Source organism: Thamnophis elegans, chromosome 8, assembly GCF_009769535.1.
Source record: "Thamnophis elegans isolate rThaEle1 chromosome 8, rThaEle1.pri, whole genome shotgun sequence".
Taxonomy (NCBI): Eukaryota; Metazoa; Chordata; class Lepidosauria; order Squamata; family Colubridae; genus Thamnophis; species Thamnophis elegans.
The window spans coordinates 79,071,447-79,089,446 of record NC_045548.1 but is presented as its reverse complement, the minus strand read 5'-3'; the positions used below and the strand labels follow the sequence as shown (position 1 = coordinate 79,089,446).

General features: G+C 47.5%; 1 protein-coding gene across 1 annotated transcript in view; it reads right to left on the bottom strand.

Moving 5' to 3' along the window:
* The window catches only part of ZC3H3 (zinc finger CCCH-type containing 3), a 154,603-nt gene that overhangs the window by 51,604 nt on the left and 84,999 nt on the right, over positions 1-18,000 (bottom strand). The window lies entirely within an intron of this gene.

The following is an 18,000-nucleotide window of genomic DNA, read 5'->3' as shown; positions in this document are numbered from 1 at the left end:
AAAAAAACAGGCCCGTTTTTTGCCAAAAAAGAGGGCATGGATAGCTTTTAGGAAGCTTATAGAATGCTCCTGGGGGGTGGGGTGGGCAAAATTGAGCGAAAAAACAGCCCGTTTTTCGCTCCTTTCTGCACTCCCCAGCCCCCAGGAACTCTCTGCAAGGCTCCTAAAGGCTCTACATGGCCATTTTGGTGAAGGGGGTGGGGTTTCGGGAGGCCAAAAATGCTGTATTCGATGTATAAGATGCACCCAGATTTTCAGCCTTTTTTTTTGAGGGGGAAAAGGTGCGTCTTATACTCCGAAAAATACGGTAGATAGTCCCCAACCTTCAAAAGTTTGCTTAGTGACTGTTTAATGACTGTTCAAAGTTACAATGGCAGTGAAAAAGGTGGCTTATGGCCCTTTTTCACACTTACAACTGTTGCAGCCATCTTTAGAGTCACCTGATCAAAATTCGGCCACTTGGCAGCTGGCTCATACTTATGACGGTCGCAATGTCCCAGGGTCGTGTGATTCCCTTTTGCGACCTCCTGACAAGCAAAGTCAAACGGGAAGCCAGATTCACTTAACAACCATGTGATTAACTTAACAACCACAGGGATTCACTTAACAACCGTGGCAAGGAAGGTCACAAAGTGGGGCAAAATTCACTTAGCAACTGTCTCGCTTAGCAACAGAAGTAGTCGGGGTAAATTGTGGCCATAACTCGAGGATTACCCGTATTTGGAAATAATTTCAATGATGAGCTGGTGGGAAAAAGAAAGAAAAGGAATGAAGGAAAAGAAAGAGAGAGAAAGAGAAAGAGAGAAAGAAAGAAGGAAGGAAAGAAAGAAAAAAAAGAAAGAGAAAAGAGAGGGAGAAAGAGAGGGAGAAAGAGAGAGAGAGAGAGAGAGAGAGAGAGAAAAAGGCTGTGAGTTCTAGTTCCATCTGGCTGGGTGACTTTGCGCCAATCACCAAGAGACTGGGAGTTCAAGTCCCGCCTTAGCCATGAAAACCTCTGCTCCCTCAATCCAACCCACCTCACAGGGCTGTTGTTGTGGGGAAAATAGGAAGGGAAGAGTGTATGAGTTATGCTCAGCATCTTGCGTTGTCTGTAAAATTAATAGAGACAGGATAGAAATAAATTAAGCACCTCAAGAACTGATTGAAACAGACTCGGACAGCCAGTTGTCACACACAAAAACTGGCCCTTAATTCGTGCCGTGTGACTTCTGCTAGAAGTAGCAACCTTGATCAAGATGGGACCAAATTATCTCTCCTTCTGCCAGCTGAGCTTCCTCAACTTTTTGCTGTCTTCAACTTCCATAAAATGGACATAAAATGGGGAAAAAATGGACTCTCCAGTCTGGGCCTGACAGAGGGAGAAGCAGGTAAGTTTACTTATCCATTTCCTTCCTTCCTTCCTTCCTCCTCCACTTTTCCTCCCTCCCTCCTTCCTTCCTGATCATTCCTTCTCCTTGGTGCTCTCTGAGCTTGATTTTTCTTGCAGACGTTTCATTACCCAACTAGGTAATGTCATCAGTGATCCTTCCTTCCTTTTTTCCCTTATGATCTTTCCTTCCTCCTCCACCGTCCTTCCTTCCTTCCTTCCTTCCTTCCTTCCTTGGTGCTCTCTGAGCTTGGTGGTTTTCTTGCAGACGTTTCGTTACCCAACCAGGTAACGTCATCAGCGATCCTTCCTTCCATCCTCCCACCCATCCAAATTAAATTTATTTGCCATCCGTTTCGTTTCGAAGCGACTCTGAGCGGCTTACAACATAAAAACATTAAAAGCATCAGAAATAAATATCCCCAACCTTAAGTCTGCCTTAAACCTGGCTTGTTGCCCCCCACCCCACCCCGGCGGGGTGCCTGTTGGGGCATTCATCCTGCAGAAAGGATCCCAATAATTAAATAAATAGGAAAAACCAGGCCACCCCAAAAGCGGCGCAGGCCGAAGATCCCCGGCCAAGCTGCCAGATCCGTGCCCGGCTGCATCCTGGTGTCCCCCTTGCCTGCAGAAACCCGTCGGCCGGGCCCATTTATTAGGATGATGGAAGTCGGAGGAATCTCAGAATTGCACTCCTTCCTTAATGAGCAGCCGAAGGGATCGGTAAGCATAATTTCAGAGGCGAGTAATATTTTATATAATCGCCGAGTGGCTTAAATTGAAAACCCCCCACTGAATCAATATTTACTGCATCGAAACGAAATGAATAGTAATAAGTCACTAAGCTCCCTCTGTCCTCTTTCATAAAAAATAAAAAATAAAAATAAAAATTATAAAAATGAGCACCGGCGCGAGGAGAGACCATCGCATTAACTTTTACGGCACTCGGGGAGTCGTAACCGACTCTTCTCATCAAGTCAAAATTACACCCCCCCTCCCCAAATAAATAAATAAATAAATAAAGGGAAACCTGTCCAGTGAAGCTTTTGAGGTTCAGCCGGATGGGAAGAGGGGCAGGCGGCCTCTTTTAAAAGACCAAGCAGCCAGTCCTCATGGAAAATCAGGAAGGGAAGCCGCCGCCTTCACTAAAAGGGGTGCGAATCTATGCAACAAACACAGTTCTGGCACAGGTGGTCCTCGACTTATGAGTGGGAAAAAAAACACCCAGAAAAATTGGTGTGTTTGTGTTTGTGTTTGTGTTTGTGTTTGTGTGTGTGTGTGTGTGTGTGTGTGTGTGTGTGTGTGTGTGTCTGTGTGTATGGTTTTTTTCCCACTTTTTCCCCAAAGCCACTTAGGGGGGAAATGGGGGGAAAAACATTTTTTTCCCCAATTTTTCTGGTTTTGTTTTTCCAGGTCTTCCCACCTCTACTTACAACCCCAGCTGAGCCCAAAACTTCTGCTGCTGAGTGAAACAGTTGTTAAGTGAGTTTTGCCCTGTTTTATGACCTTTCTTTCTATTGTGGCTCACCGCAGTTGTTAAAGTTACTCGCATGGTTGTTAAGTGAATCCGGTCTTCCTCCTTGACTTTGTTCATGCAAAAGGTCGTAAAAGGGGGATCGTGTGTGTCCCGGGACACTGCGACCGTCATAAATACGGGTCAATTGCCAAGAGTCTGGCTTTTGATCACGTGATGCGGCAATGGTCATTAAGTCTGAAAAGCGGTCGTAAGTCACCTGTTTCACTGCCATCATAACTTTGAACCGTCATTAAACAAATTTATTTTATTTACTTCAAAAATGTATATAGCTGGCCACTTGCTCACAGCGACTCTAGGCAGCTTACAAACAATGAAAGCACAGGAGAGGGGAAAAATATCAATTTTAATTTTAAAGAAATGAGTTGTAAGTTTGGGGGGGGGGGGGTACCTGAACAGGAAGACTTGTGCAAGACAGCTGAAGCGACCAGAATGCTGATTTTAACAAAATGACAGGGTTGGAAGGGACCTTGGAGGTCTTCTAGTCCAGCCTCCTCCTTGAGCAGGAGACCCTAGTTTATTTCAGACAACAGGCCGTCCAGTCAGACAAAAGAAGAAGAAGAAGAAGAAGAAGAAGAAGAAGAAGAAGAAGAAGAAGAAGAAGAAGAAGAAGAAGAAGAAGTAGTAGTAGTAGTAGTAGTAGTAGTAGTAGTAGTAGTAGTAGTAGTAACAACTCCGCCGTTGCCGGTCCCAAGCCCGGATGAGAAAGGAGGAGGGTTGGGGTCAGGTTGGCATTTGGTCCCGTAAAAAAAACCCCGCCACCCCATACAATATGGTGAAAAAAACAAATAAGAATTCCATACCGCATCGGTCGTCGCGCGGGTTAACAAGGGCCGCGGCGGATGTTGGGATCCCTGGACATCAGTCGACAAGTGGGCTACAAGTGGACCAGCCAACAAAACGACAAAAATATAGTGCAGATGAAAACCGTGCCATAATGGCCTGTTACTACAACTCAGAGCCAGAAAAAAGAGGCTATTTAAAGCGAATTGTATAATAATAATAATACTGGCGCATAATACACCAGACATCACACTGGTTGAGAAAAATAAGGTCACAATCATAGACATCGCAATACCAGGTGATAGCAGGGTCGCCGAGAAGGAACATGAAAAAATCGCGAAATACCAGGACTTAAAAGTCGAAATTCAACGACTATGGCACAAGCCAGCAGTGGTAATTCCAGTGGTAATCGGCACACTGGGTGCTATTCCAAAAGCACTGGAATTACATTTGAAACAGTTAAAAATTGACAAAATCACCATCAGTCAAATGCAAAAAGCCGCACTGCTTGGATCTGCACGCATATTACGAAAATACGTTACGACGTCCTCGGCCCCTGGGTGGGGCCCGACTAGGAACCAATGCCAAATCCGGCGAAACAACTGGCCGCTGTGATACAATTGAATAACAACAACAATAATAATAAATAGAAAACTCAGCGGTTCTGCTGATACATTTTAGTACCCCTCTCCCATCTGTCAAGGAACGCTAGAGTACGAAATGCATTAAACAGACAAAAGCTATAAAACCTTCGCGTATTCTCCCCCCCCCCCCAAGAAGACCAGGGTGCGTCTTCCATCACGCTATTCATTACAGCCATTCTAATGCGCCTTATTAATGAACGTTTTGCGTCCCGGAGAGGCTTCCCGCGTGGAGCGATCGGCAACCTGGCTTGTTTCATCAGGCCGCGGCTGGGCAGAGAAGGGACCCCCATCCATCTGGGGGGGAAAGGCGGCTTCCTCTCCGCCCATCTTTCATCCAGCTGTCCCTGGCATCTACAAGACACGGCCCAGGGCTCCATTAAGAAGTGGAGGGACGGACGGACGACGACACCAGAAGGATGGTCCCTCCAGAGGTCAGCTAGAGGGGCCTTCTGGTTCTCCCATTTTCTATCTTTCCCAGTCATTACGAGGTGGCCGACAACTTATACAGCTAATAAAGGAGAATCTTTGTCACTCGTGGTTGAAATGAAGGGCCCTTGGGGGGGGGGGTGTCTCTGGCCTTGGCGGATTTCCTTGAAGACATTTTATCACCCAACTAGGGAACATCGTCAATACTAAAAGGGAGAGGGTTTCCGTGGTGGAGGAAGAGGAGGAGGAGGAGAAAGAGGAGGAGGACTGTGGGGTCCTTGGTAGCTTGGTGATTTTCTTGCAGGCATTTCAGAACCCAACTAGATAATATCATCAGTAATTTAGGTAACGAAATGTCTGCAAGAAAATAAGCAAGTTCAGAGAATACCAAGTTCTTATAGAGCAGTGTTTCTCAACCTTGGCCACTTGAAGATGTCTGGACTTCAACTCCCAGAATTCCCCAGCCAGCATTCGCTGGCTGGGGAATTCTGGGAGTTGAAGTCCAGACATCTCCAAGTGGCCAAGGTTGAGAAACACTGTTATAGAGCTTTTAAAATTGTAATTGCTTCTATATTGATCTTTTTTTACTCTTTGTAAGCCACCCAGAGTCCCCTTATCAGGGAGATGGGTGGCATTGTCTTTACCGAATCACAAGTTTTGTGCCTGATTTTCCCTTCTCCTCCTGCTTTCTTTCCTTCTGCGATTCACAGGTTGCAAACCTAAGAATGTCCCATCTCTTGGCAATCTTTGGTGGCAGACCCAATGGCCAGAATTGAGGAAGAAGGCAGAAGGGATACAGCATGTATATCATCAGCTACTAAGATGGTTTTCCATAGGGAAGAAGGGAGGGGAGGAGAGAATGTGGTGGATACAGAGGAAGAGAAAATGAAAGAGAAAATGAGAAAGAAACAAAGAAAGAGTGACTGAAAGGAAGAGAGAGCAAGAGATAGAGACAGAGAAAGAGAGAAATAGAAAGAGTGATAAAAGAAAGAAAATGACAGAGATGAAAGAAAAAAGAAAGAAACAAAGAAAGAGTGAAAGGAAAAGAGAGCGAGAGATAGGGACAGAGAAAGAGAGAAGCAGATTGATGAAAGAAAGAAAATGACAGAGACGAAAGAAAGAGAGAGAGAGAGAAGAGAAAATGACAGAGAAAATGAGAAAGAGAGGCAAATAGAGAAAGAAAGAATGAAAGAAAAAAAGAGAGCAAGAGATAGGGACAGAGAAAGAGAGAAAGAGTGATAAAAGAAAGAAAATGACAGAGATGAAAGAAAGAGAGATAGAGAGAGAAGAGAAAATGACAGAGAGGGAGAAAATGAGAAAGAGAGGCAAAGAAAGAGAAAGAAAGAGAAAGGAAAAGAGAGCAAGAGATAGGGACAGAGAAAGAGAGAAAGAGAGAAACAGAGTAATGAAAGAAAGAAAATGACAGAGACGAAAGAAAGAGAGAGAGAGAGAGGAGAAAATGACATAGAAAGAGAAAATGAGAAAGAGAGAGCAAAGAAAGAAAGAGGGGTGGGGGAGAGATTCACACAATATGATGATAGGTAGCAGCTGCTCCTGCACATTTTAGCTTCCCCCTCCCCAAATTCCGTCCTTCTGGAGTGTTTCATGGGGCCCATAAGGGCTCCCTCAACCCCAATTTTCACTGGCACCACCAGGGGGGCCCTGGCTGTCTTCTCATCGGACGGGGAAGAGAGCTACTTAAACCTGGGACGGAGTGCAGGACCCTCCAAGGATGAGACCCAAAGGGGCAGGCGTGCCCCTCTCCCCCTGCCCTGGAAAAGCGAGGGGCTACGGCACGCACCCCAGTCCCAGAGGGGGTCCGTAGGGATTAAGTCTAAGCCTGAATCCATCTCACTGTCTCACTGATGGCTCCCTCAGACTTCTCATACCGGAGCCCGACCCACAATGGAAAGGAGGCCCCGAGGAGACCATCTAGGACAGGATGGCTAACCTTTTGCTCCTCGCGTGCCGAAAGCATGCATGAGGGTGCAGCAGTGCCTGTGCCCACATCCGTAATGCAATGCGTGCATGACAAGACCCCGCGCCCCCAGTGCACCATGCCCCTGTGCAACACCCCTTCCCACGCCCCATTTTGGGCCTAGCAGGCTTCCCTGAAGCCTCCTTGGATCAAAAATGAGAAGGGAAGAGAACTATAGAGAAGAGAAAAATGGAGAAGAGAAGAGAAGAGAAGAGAAAAATAGAGAATAGAGAAGAGAAGAATAAAGAGAAGAATAAAGAGAAGAATTGAGAAGAGAAAAGAAGGGAAGGGAAATATAGATAAGAGGAGAATGGAGAAGAGAAGAATAGAGAAGAGAACGGGAGAATAAAGAAGAGAAAAATAGAGAAAAATAGAGAAGAATAAAGAGAAGAATAGAGAAGAGTAAAATAGTGAAGAATGGAGAAGAGAAGAATGGAGAAGAGAAGAATAAAGAAGAGAAGAACAGAGAAGAATAAAGAGAAGAATAGAGAAGAGAAGAGCGCACATTCTCAACCAGAGACGGCTTCCAACTTCCAGCTCAATCTTTCTTTCGCTCTTTTTCCCTTTCCCTCGCTCACAACAGAGAAAACGCCAAGGTGGCTTGGCGTAACCTCGGCCGGGGCAAGGCAGAGACCCAGCGTGGTTCGCCCGGCCTCCCCTCCCGGCCTCTGACTGGGACCCCTCCTCGGTGTGCAGATTTCTCACGCAAGGAAGGAACAGGTGGACGGCCCCTTCGGAGCCCAGGACGGGAGAGGCGGTGGGCTTGAGCCCGGAAGGGGGGCTCAATCCAATGAAAGCTAAGCCCACGACAGCCCCCTTCCTGGCCCCTTCCTGGGCAAACTCCCAGCCTGAAGCAGCCCAGATGCCGGCAACAGTTGGGGGCAGCTGCTCCGGGCAACGGGGCTGCCAAGAAGGGGACGGAGAGACACCCACCCACCCACCCACCCAGCCGGGGCTAAGCAGGCACGTCCTGTCCTCACTTCCCTCCTTCCAAGGGCCCCTGTCCCTTCCTTCCCTCCTCTCTTTTCTCCTCCTCCTTCCTCTTCCTCTTCTCTTCCTCTCCATCTTTTCTCTTCCTCCTCTATCTCTTCCTCCCTCTCTTCCGCTTCCCTCTTTTCCTTCCTCTCCCCTCTCCTCCCTTCTTCTTTTCCTCCTCTTTCTTCTCCTCCCTCTTCCCCTTCTCCTTCCCTCTTCCTCTCTTTTTCCTCCTTCTCTTTGTCCCGCTTCTCCTACTCCTTCTTCTCCTTCTACTGCTTCTCTTTGTCCCTCTCCTCCTCCTCCTCTTTTCCTCCTTCACCCTCTTCCCCTTCTCCTCATTCTTCTTCTCCTTCCTTCCTTCCCCTCTTCCTCCACCCTATTTTACTCTTTTCCTTCTTCTCCCCTCCCTTCCTCTTTTCCTCCTCTTTCTTCTCCTCTCTCTTCTCATTCTCCTTCCCCTCTTCTTCCCCTGCTTCTCTCCATCCCTCTCCTCCTCCTCTTTTCCTCTTCTTCGCCTCCTTCCTTCCTCTCTTCTTCTTTTTCTACTCCTTTCCCCCTTCCATCTTCTCCTTCTCCCCCTCTTCTTCGCCTCCTCCTCCTCCTCTCCCTCCCTCTCCTCCTCCCTATTCTTCTCCTCCTCCTTCCTTCCCCTCTTCCTCCTCCTGCTCTGCCCTGGCCCAAAGGTGCTGAGGAACATAGGCTTGGTGTTCCTACAGTGGGTTCCTACAGCTCAGAGAGTCTCCAATACAAATAGTTGGCCTGTGCAATTAAGAGGCAATTAACATTATACATCGATTCACCGCTTTTGTCTTCAAGACAATTAATTTTAATTCGTGGCCAATTAATACACACTTAATTTTTGTCCTGGCCTGGTCTTTTTTGGGACTGTGACTGAGTGTGGCCATAAACCCTCCTTGCGCACAGCAAACCACAGAAATGTCACTTTAAGCACCTTGAAACCTTTTCTCTTAGAGCAGCATTGCTTCCCAAATACAGGGAGTCCTTGATTTTCAACCATTCGCTTAGGGACCATTCAAAGTTACAGCGGCATTGAAAAAAGGGACTCATGGCCGTTCCTCACACTTAGGACCGTTGCAACATTCCCGGAGTCACGTGATAAAAAGTTCAGGCGCTCGGCAACTGATTCATACTTATGACGGGTTGTGGTATACCGGAGGGGGGGTGTCACATGATCCCCTTTTACGACCTTCTGATAAGAAAGTCAGATTGGAGAAGTCAGATCCACTTCACAACCACGTGACTAACTTAAAGAATGCAGTGATTCCCTTAACAAGGAGGGCAAGAAAGGTCGTAAAATTGGACAAAGCTCGCTGAGCGACAGTCTCGCTTAGCAATAGAAATGGTGGTCGTATGTCAGGGGCTGCCCATAAATTGGTGCCAAGGATTCCACAGGGTTCTTAAACATTAAACATCTTTAAAAATCCATCTCATAGTTTTTTGAACTATTACCACCTGGCAGCCGGTACAGGGCAATCGAAACAAGGACAAATAATAGGCTGAAAAACAGCTTCTATCCCTAGGCAGGAGCCATATTGAATTCTACTGTATAATGCAATATTTAATGCAATATCAGAGGCTTTCAATACATTTAGCAATAGCAGTTAGACTTATAGACCGCTTCCTAGGGCTTTCAGCCCTCTCTAAGCGGTTTACAGAGTCAGCATATTGCCCCCCAAAACAATCCGGGTCCTCATTTTACCCACCTCGGAAGGATGGAAGGCTGAGTCAACCCTGAGCCGGTGAGATTAGAACCGCTGAACTGCAGAGCTGCAGTCAGCTGAAGTACCCTGCAGTGCTGCATTTAACCACTGCGCCACCTCAGCTCAATTTGTATGGAATGTGAAGGATGTGTGTGTTTTATTTTGATAGTTGTAATGTACACTGAAGACGGCATTTGATTTCGTGGTAGGAGGTGCGATGGCAATAACAGTAAGGTAAAGTGAAGTTCAAAAGACACTTAGGGAGGAAGCACAGAAAGGACCACGTGGGGAGGGGAAAGGCTGAAGCTGGGGTTTGGCCCAAGCTTTGCAGATGCCTTTTGCACAAGATCCCTTAGGAAGCAGGAACGGGGTTCAATTCAGCCGCGTTTCCCTGTACTTCTGCAACTGTGATTCCAAAGGGTAAAACATGGGAATGACAAGGGAACAGGGCAGGCAAGGGAAGAGAGGCAGGAAAAGCAACCTTAGATAATGAAAAGGAGGGAGGGGGCGAGGAAGAGAAAGGGGAGATGGGAGAGGGGAGGGGAGGGAGGCGGAGGAGAAAAGGATAGAAGAGAGGAAAATATAGAAGAGAAGAGAAGATAGAAGAGAAGAGAGGAGAGAAGATAGAAGAGGAAGAGAAGATAGAAGAGATAGAAGAGAGGAGGGGAGCTAGAAAAGAAGAGGATAGAAGAGAAGATGGGAGAGAAGGGAAGGGAAAAGAAGATAGAAGAGAAGAGAGGAGAGAATATAGAAGAGAAGAGGAGAGAAGAGAAGAGAATATAGAAGAGGAAGAGAAGATAGAAGAAGAGAAGACAGAAGAGAAGAGAAGAAAAGTTAGAAGAGAGGAGAGGAGATAGAAGAGAAGATAGAAGAGAAGAGAAGAAAAGTTAGAAGAGAGGAGATAGAAGAGAGGAGGGGAGAGAGAAAAGAAGAGGATAGAAGAGAAGATAGAAGAGAAGAGAAGAAAATATAAAAGAGAAGAGAGGAGGGGAGATAGAAAAGAAGAGAAGCTATAAGAGAAGAGAAGGCAAAGCAAGGGGAGAGAAGAGAAGAGAAGACAGAAGAGAAGAGAAGTTAGAAGAGAGGAGATAGACGAGAGGAGGGGAGAAAGAAAAGAAGAGGATAGAAGAGAAGAGAAGAGAAGAGAAGATAGAAGAGAAGATAGAAGAGAAGAGAAGAAAATATAAAAGAGAAGATAGAAGAGAGGAGGGGAGAAAGAAAAGGATAGAAGAGAAGATAGAAGAGAAGAAAATATAAAAGAGAAGATAGAAGAGAGGAGGGGAGAAAGAAAAGGATAGAAGAGAAGATAGAAGAGAAGATAGAAGAGAAGAGAAGAAAATATAAAAGAGAAGATAGAAGAGAGGAGGAGAGATAGAAAAGAAGAGGGTAGAAGAGAAGAGATAGAAAAGAAGAGAAGCTAGAAGAGAAGGCAAAGCAACGGGAAAGGAGAGAAGAGAAGAGATAGAAAAGAAGATAGAAGAGAAGAGAAGGCAAAGTAAGGGGAGAGAAGAGAAGAGAAGCATAGCATCATCTTATTTGTGGGTGTGTGAACAGCAAGCAGGTGTCGCAACCAAATGAGGGAAGACCAGGTAGAAGACCAAGATTTCTACCAAAAGTCCAACCGTGGCCAACTCCCAGAATTCCCCACGACTGGCTGAGGAATTCTGGGAGTTGAAGTCCACAGGTCTGAAAGTGGCCAAAAGCTGGGGGAGATCCCTGCAGGAGAAGATCCCCAGATATCCCAGCCGTGTCCTGGGAGGACAGAGAGGGCTGGGGAAGAGGGTTGCTTTCTCCTTCTCGGAAGATACTCCTGCACGTTGAGCCACACGCGGTGTGTGTGTGTGTGTGTGTAGATGAACATCAGCTCTCCTGTCCACTAAATAACCCATAATTGTTTCCCCAGGCCTGCAAGTGACAGCTTTATTTTTAATAGGCTCCATTCCAAAAACGCCACTCCTCCATTAACCAAAATTAAAAGAGGAAAATCCCATTATTCTTAAGTATTTTCATATGCATTTAAAGCTGGTGCTTAACCTCTGAGTCCCGCCTTTATTTGCTTTTCACCAGTTCCTCCAAAGTGGAGCTCAATTACTCTAGCTGCTCCCTGGGGGGAGGGGGGGGCAAAGGGAACCTGGCCGCAGTGGCCCCCTCCCCAAATCCTCACCTGGGACCCTGGAGTTGGAGGGGGGGTTTGGGTCAGGCCACCTGACACCCTTCAGACCCACTAGCGCCACGGCGGGGCAGGACAACGCCCTGGACGGCGCTTGGGAAAAACCCAATACAAGAATGTGACCTACAGCAGTGTTTCTCAACCTTGGCAACTTGAAGATGTCTGGACTTCAACTCCCAGAATTCCCCAGCCAGCGAACGCTGGCTGGGGAATTCTGGGAGTTGAGGTCCAGACATCTTCAAGTTGCCAAGGTTGAGAAACACTGACCTACATCATGGACAATCGGAATGGCCCAAGTTGTTATTCTGTTATTGTTGGCAGTCTGAATGCTGCTTCTTCTCCTTCTTTTTCCTCCTCCTCCTCCTCCTCCTTTCTTTTTCTCCTTCTCCTTCTTATTCTTCCTCCTCCTCCCTCCCTTCCTCCTCCTCTTCCTTTCTTTTTCTCTTTTCTTTTTCACCTCCTTCTCCTCTTTTCTTTTTCTCATTCTCCTTCTTCTTCCTCCTCCTTCTTCCTCCTCCTTTCTTTTTCTCATTCTCCTCCTCCTTTCTTTTTCTCCTTCTTCTTCCTCCTCCTCCTTTTTCTCCTTTTCCTTCCTCCTCTTCCTTTCTTTTTCTCCTCCTCTTTTCTTTTTCTCATTCTCCTACTTTCTTTTTCTCCTTCTTCTTCTTCCTCCTCCTTTTTCTCCTTTTCCTTCCTCCTCCTCCTTTCTTTTTCTCATTCTCCTTCTTCATCCTCCTCCTCCCTCCCTTCCTCTCCCTTTCTTTTTCTCCTCCTCTTTTCTTTTTCTCCTCCTTCTCCTCTTTTCTTTTTCTCATTCTCCTCCTACTTTCCTTTTCTCCTTCTTCTTCCTCCTCCTCCTCCTCCTCCTTTTCCTTCCTCCTCCTCCTTTCTTTTTCTCATTCTCCTTCTTCCTCCTCCTCCATCCCTTCCTCTTCCTTTCTTTTTCTCCTCCTTCTCCTTCTTCTTCCTTTCTTTTTCTCATTCTCCTTTTCCTTCTCCTCCCTCCTCCTCTTTTTCTTCTGCTTCTTCTCCTTCTGCTCCTTCTCCTCTTCATATCACTATTATACTTTCAATCACCAATTAACTCAAAATTAATATTAGGCTAGAATCACAGAAGCTATGTCATTGATTGTATGTCATAGAATTATACAATCCCAGGGCTGGAAGGGACCTTGGAGATCTTCTAGTCCAACCCCTTGCTCAAGCAGGAGGCGCTGCACCATTTCATACACAAATGGTTGTCCAATCTCTTCTTGAAAACTTCCAGTGTTGAAGCATTCACAACTTCTGAAGTTCCACCAATTGTTCTGTGAGAAAATTTCTCTTTATTTCTCCAGTTACTTCTCTTCTTGATGAGTTTCCACCCATTGCTTCTTGTCCTGCCCTCAGGGGCTTTGGGGAACAGCTTGACCCCCTCAAATACCGGAAGACTGCTATCATGTCTCCCCTAGTCCTTCTTTTCATTAAACTAGACATACACGGTTCCTGCAAACTTTAATCGTATGTTTTAGCTTCTAGTCCCCTAATAGAATAGAATAGAATAGAATAGAATAGAATTTTATTATTTGTATGCCGTCCTTCTCCGGGAGGACTCAGGGCACGAACAATTCAAGTGGGGAAAGGGGAACATAAAAACAAAATACAAATAATAAAAATAGGCAACAGTCGCACAACCACACCTGTCGAGAGGGGAGGGGAACTCATCAACCCCAGGCCTGCCGGCACAGCTAGGTTTTGACGGCTTTTCGGAAGGCCTGGAGAGAGGTGAGGGTCCGAATCCCTGCGGGGAGTTCGTTCCAAAGGGCCGGAGCTGCCACAGAGAAGGCCCTCCCCCGGGTCGTAGCCAGATGGCATTGGCTGGTAGACGGAACCCGGAGGAGGCCGACCCTGTGAGATCTAATGGGTCATCTAATCATCCTGGTTGCTCTTCTCTGCACTTTGTCATATTTTATTTTATTTTTTATTTTTTTGCTATATGTATCTTAACTTCTCAGAAACCCCGGGGGGCTTGAGTGCTTCCATCCTCCACCCCGAAGTGGTTAAGAAAGGGTTTCCTACAGAAAATATTCTTTTACAACCCAAACTCCTTTTTTTCTCCCTCTCCAGTAATGTTTCCTATTCCAGCAGATTAATTTCATGTTAATGAGACGTCATTTGGGGAAGGCTTGGTTTTAACAGTCTTTCAGAAGAGGGAGAGAGAGAGAGAGAAAACAACAACCTTATTTCTAAACCTTTACAAAACACATCCAGATGATTAAAACAAAAATCAAAGATGGGACGATATGGCTCCGCCCACGATGGAGAGGGACGATTGGCGAAGAGGATGGGAGATGCTGAGCTGGCAAAATAGACTCCTATGATCAGAGAAAAGACAATATCTACCTTTATTGCTGGCTGGGAAGCCCTTCTAGGCTATTTTACATGAAATAGAAAACTTATGATTTATGATTGAGATGATTGGAGGGGATAGATTATAGAAAGAAGAGAGCTAAGTGGAAGAAAGAGACGCAAACTTATAATTGCAGTTATAACTGCTTAAAGAAGATTGGAAGCTGCTTCTCCAGTTCTTTTTTTTCAATTTTTCTCTCCTTTTTGTACAAGATTTGCTCACTCTTTGATTTCCTTCTTTTTCTTACTTTATGTTAACTCAGTGTTTCTCAACCTTGGCAACTTGAAATGCTGGCTGGGGGATTCTGGGAGTTGAAGTCCGGACATCTTCAAGTTGCCAAGGTTGAGAAACACTGAATTAGATGCTATGTAGCCATAACAACATTCTTTCTAGAAAACCAAGGTCATCCTTTGTCTCTGCACCATCTGCACCTGACCGGAACTGGATGGGTGGAAGCTGCCAGCGTGGCAGTGGGAGATTGGACCATGGGATGGGGAATTCTGGGAGTTGAAGTCCGGACATCTTCAAGTTGCCAAGGTTGAGAAAACACTGTGTTAGCTTGCATTAAAAAAAAATATACACTTAATAAAAATTTTACGTAGAAATCTTTAAAACAAAAGTGTGAATGGCTGCACGGGATTCCATAAACACGAGCAGGACCATTTTTTTTTAGATGGGGAGGGGAAAGGTTTTCTAACTTACCTGCTAAAGTCCAAACTTTGTGCACTTTCTCATTTCTTTTATCGACTGAACTGGGAAGAAGGAGAAAGGGTGGAGAGGAAATGTTGGCCCCCCAAATTTCAAAAGATCTTGAGAAAGAGCGCAGAGAAGAGCCACAAAGAGGATTAGGGGACTGGAGGCAAAAATATACGAAGAACGGTGGCAGGAACTGGGAATGTCTGGTTGAATGAAAAGAAGGATTTGGGGGGACATGACGGCAGTCTTCCAATATTTGAGGGGCTGCCCCAAAGAGGAGGGGGCCTACCTATTCTCCAAAGCCCCTGAGGGCAGGACAAGAAGCAACGGATGGAAACGAATCAAGGAGAGAAGCAACCTAGAACTAAGGGGAAATTTTCTGACAGGGAGGACAATTAACCAGTGGAACAGCCTGCCACCAGAAGTTGTAGGTGCTTCCATCACTGGAGGTTTTTAACAAGAGACATTTGTCTGAAAGCGGACATGGCCCAGTGCTGGAGGGCAGCCAGGGGGCTGGGGACCCCTTGTATAGAGTCTCCTGCTTGAGCAGGGGGTTGGACTAGAAAACCTCCAAGGTCCCTTCCAGCTCTATTCTGATTGAAATGGCACAGGGTCTCCTGATTGAGGAGGGGGCTGGACTAGATACCTCCAAGGTCCCTTCCAGCTCTATTCTGATTGAAATGGCACAGGGTCTCCTGATTGAGGAGGGGGCTGGACTAGATACCTCCAAGGTCCCTTCCAGCTCTATTCTGATTGAAATGGCACAGGGTCTCCTGATTGAGCAGGGGGCTGGACTAGATACCTCCAAGGTCCCTTCCAGCTCTATTCTGATTGAAATGGCATAGGGTCTCCTGATTGAGGAGGGGGCTGGACTAGATACCTCCAAGGTCCCTTCCAGCTCTATTCTGATTGAAATGGCATAGGGTCTCCTGATTGAGCAGGGGGCTGGATTAGAAGACCTCTGAGGTCCCTTCCAGCTCTATTCTGATTGAAATGGCATAGGGTCTCCTGATTGAGCAGGGGGCTGGACTAGAAAACCTCCAAGGTCCCTTCCAGCTCTATTCTGATTGAAATGGCATAGGGTCTCCTGATTGAGGAGGGGGCTGGACTAGATACCTCCAAGGTCCCTTCCAGCTCTATTCTGATTGAAATGGCATAGGGTCTCCTGATTGAGCAGGGGGCTGGATTAGAAGACCTCTGAGGTCCCTTCCAGCTCTATTCTGATTGAAATGGCATAGGGTCTCCTGCTTGAGCAGGGGGCTGGACTAGAAGACCTCTGAGGTCCCTTCCAGCTCTATTCTGATTGAAATGGCATAGGGTCTCCTGATTGAGCAGGGGGCTGGACTAGAAGACCTCTGAGGTCCCTCCCAGCTCTATTCTGATTGAAATGGCATAGGGTCTCCTGATTGAGCAAGAGGCTGGACTAGAAGACCTCCAAGGTCCCTTCCAGCTCCATTCTGATTGAAATGGCATAGGGTCTCCTGATTGAGCAGGGGGCTGGACTAGATGACCTCCAAGGTCCCTCCCAGCTCTATTCTGATTGAAATGGCATAGGGTCTCCTGATTGAGCAAGAGGCTGGACTAGAAGACCTCCAAGGTCCCTTCCAGCTCCATTCTGATTGCAATGGCATAGGGTCTCCTGATTGAGGAGGGGGCTGGACTAGATACCTCCAAGGTCCCTTCCAGCTCTATTCTGATTGAAATGGCACAGGGTCTCCTGATTGAGCAGGGGGTTGGACTAGAAGACCTCCAGGGTCCCTTCCAGCTCTATTCTGATTGAAATGGCATAGGGTCTCCTGATTGAGGAGGGGGCTGGACTAGATACCTCCAAGGTCCCTTCTAGCTCTATTCTGATTGAAATGGCACAGGGTCTCCTGATTGAGCAGGGGGTTGGACTAGAAGACCTCCAGGGTCCCTTCCAGCTCTATTCTGATTGAAATGGCATAGGGTCTCCTGATTGAGCAGAGGGTTGGACTAGAAGACCTCCAGGGTCCCTTCCAGCTCTATTCTGATTGCAATGGCCTAGGGCAGTGGTGGTGAACCTTTTTACCCAAAGCGCACACATGCGTGTGTGAATGCACACACGCGGGTCCCGATCCCCAAAATGCAATGCGAGCGCCCCCAGAGCATGCGCCCCGTTTCCCCAGTCCCCATTTTGGCTTCCAGGTTGGTGCAGGAGGCTTTCCACGCCTAAAACGGGGCATTACCACCACCCCCCTGCAGTTTCTCCTCTCCAGCGCACCCTAGCTTTCTCCTCCGTTTCTACCGCCCCTGAAGAGGGGGAGGGACCTGTGGAGATCGGGGAAGGCCCCGCCCTCCATGCCTGCGCGGCACAGACTCAAAGACCAGCTGGGCAGCAAGAAGCACACACATCTGCACGGTGGAGCTGGGCTGGGGCGACAGCTGGCGTGCCCGCAGAGAGGGCCCCGTGTGCCACTCCTGCTTGAGTGGGGGGTTGGACTAGAGGACCTCCAAGGTCCCTTCCAACTCTGTCATCCAGTTCAGAAAGGACATCCCCGGGGCCTTCCAGATCCACCGCCTGGAAACTCAAGGAAGAGGAAAGGAAACGGCAAAAGGAAAGGGTACAGACATCACCCCACAGGGCACCAATGCCACTTATGGGCGCAGGCCATCCAGCCGTGGTCCCCAGGCCCACATGGGGAACCCTGCCCCCAGCCGGGGACAGAGAGCGATCCAACCAAGCATGCAGGGATGCCCTCCCCTTTTCTGGGCACCCGAAAAAGGCAGCCCCCTTAGTTGCTTCCGGGGAGCGCTTGGCAGCAGAAAAACCGCCGGGCGCATCTCGCGGTGATGCATGGCTGCAGGGATTCTGTCCTCTCAGCACTTGCTTGTAGGGTGGGACCCCCCCACCTCCCGCTCCCCTCCAGCTGCGCTGCTCATAAATTCCAGCAAGATTTAATCACCCCCCTTTCCCTCTCCCCACACGCAGCCCCTCCCAACAGCACAGCTTCAGCAGGCCATCGGGTGCCAGCCGAAATTGGTTTCTTGGAAGGAGAGGAGGAGGAGGAGGGGAGGGGCTTCTGGGACCCCCTGGCCTTTTTGGACATTCCCGTGTCACTTGCATATGCAACATGTTAACAGTAGCAGAGTTGGAAGGGACCTTGGAGGTCATCTAGCCCAACCCCCTGCTCAGGCAGGAGATGACAGGCCTGCCGCCATCTTTTCATTTGGGTCTTTGGACTGCCACATTTCCTATTCTTCTGCTATACGTTTTCTATGGTGGGGAAATGGGAGGGGGGAGTTGTAAGGAGTTAGATCAGTGTTTCTCAACCTTGGCAACTTGAAGATGTCCGG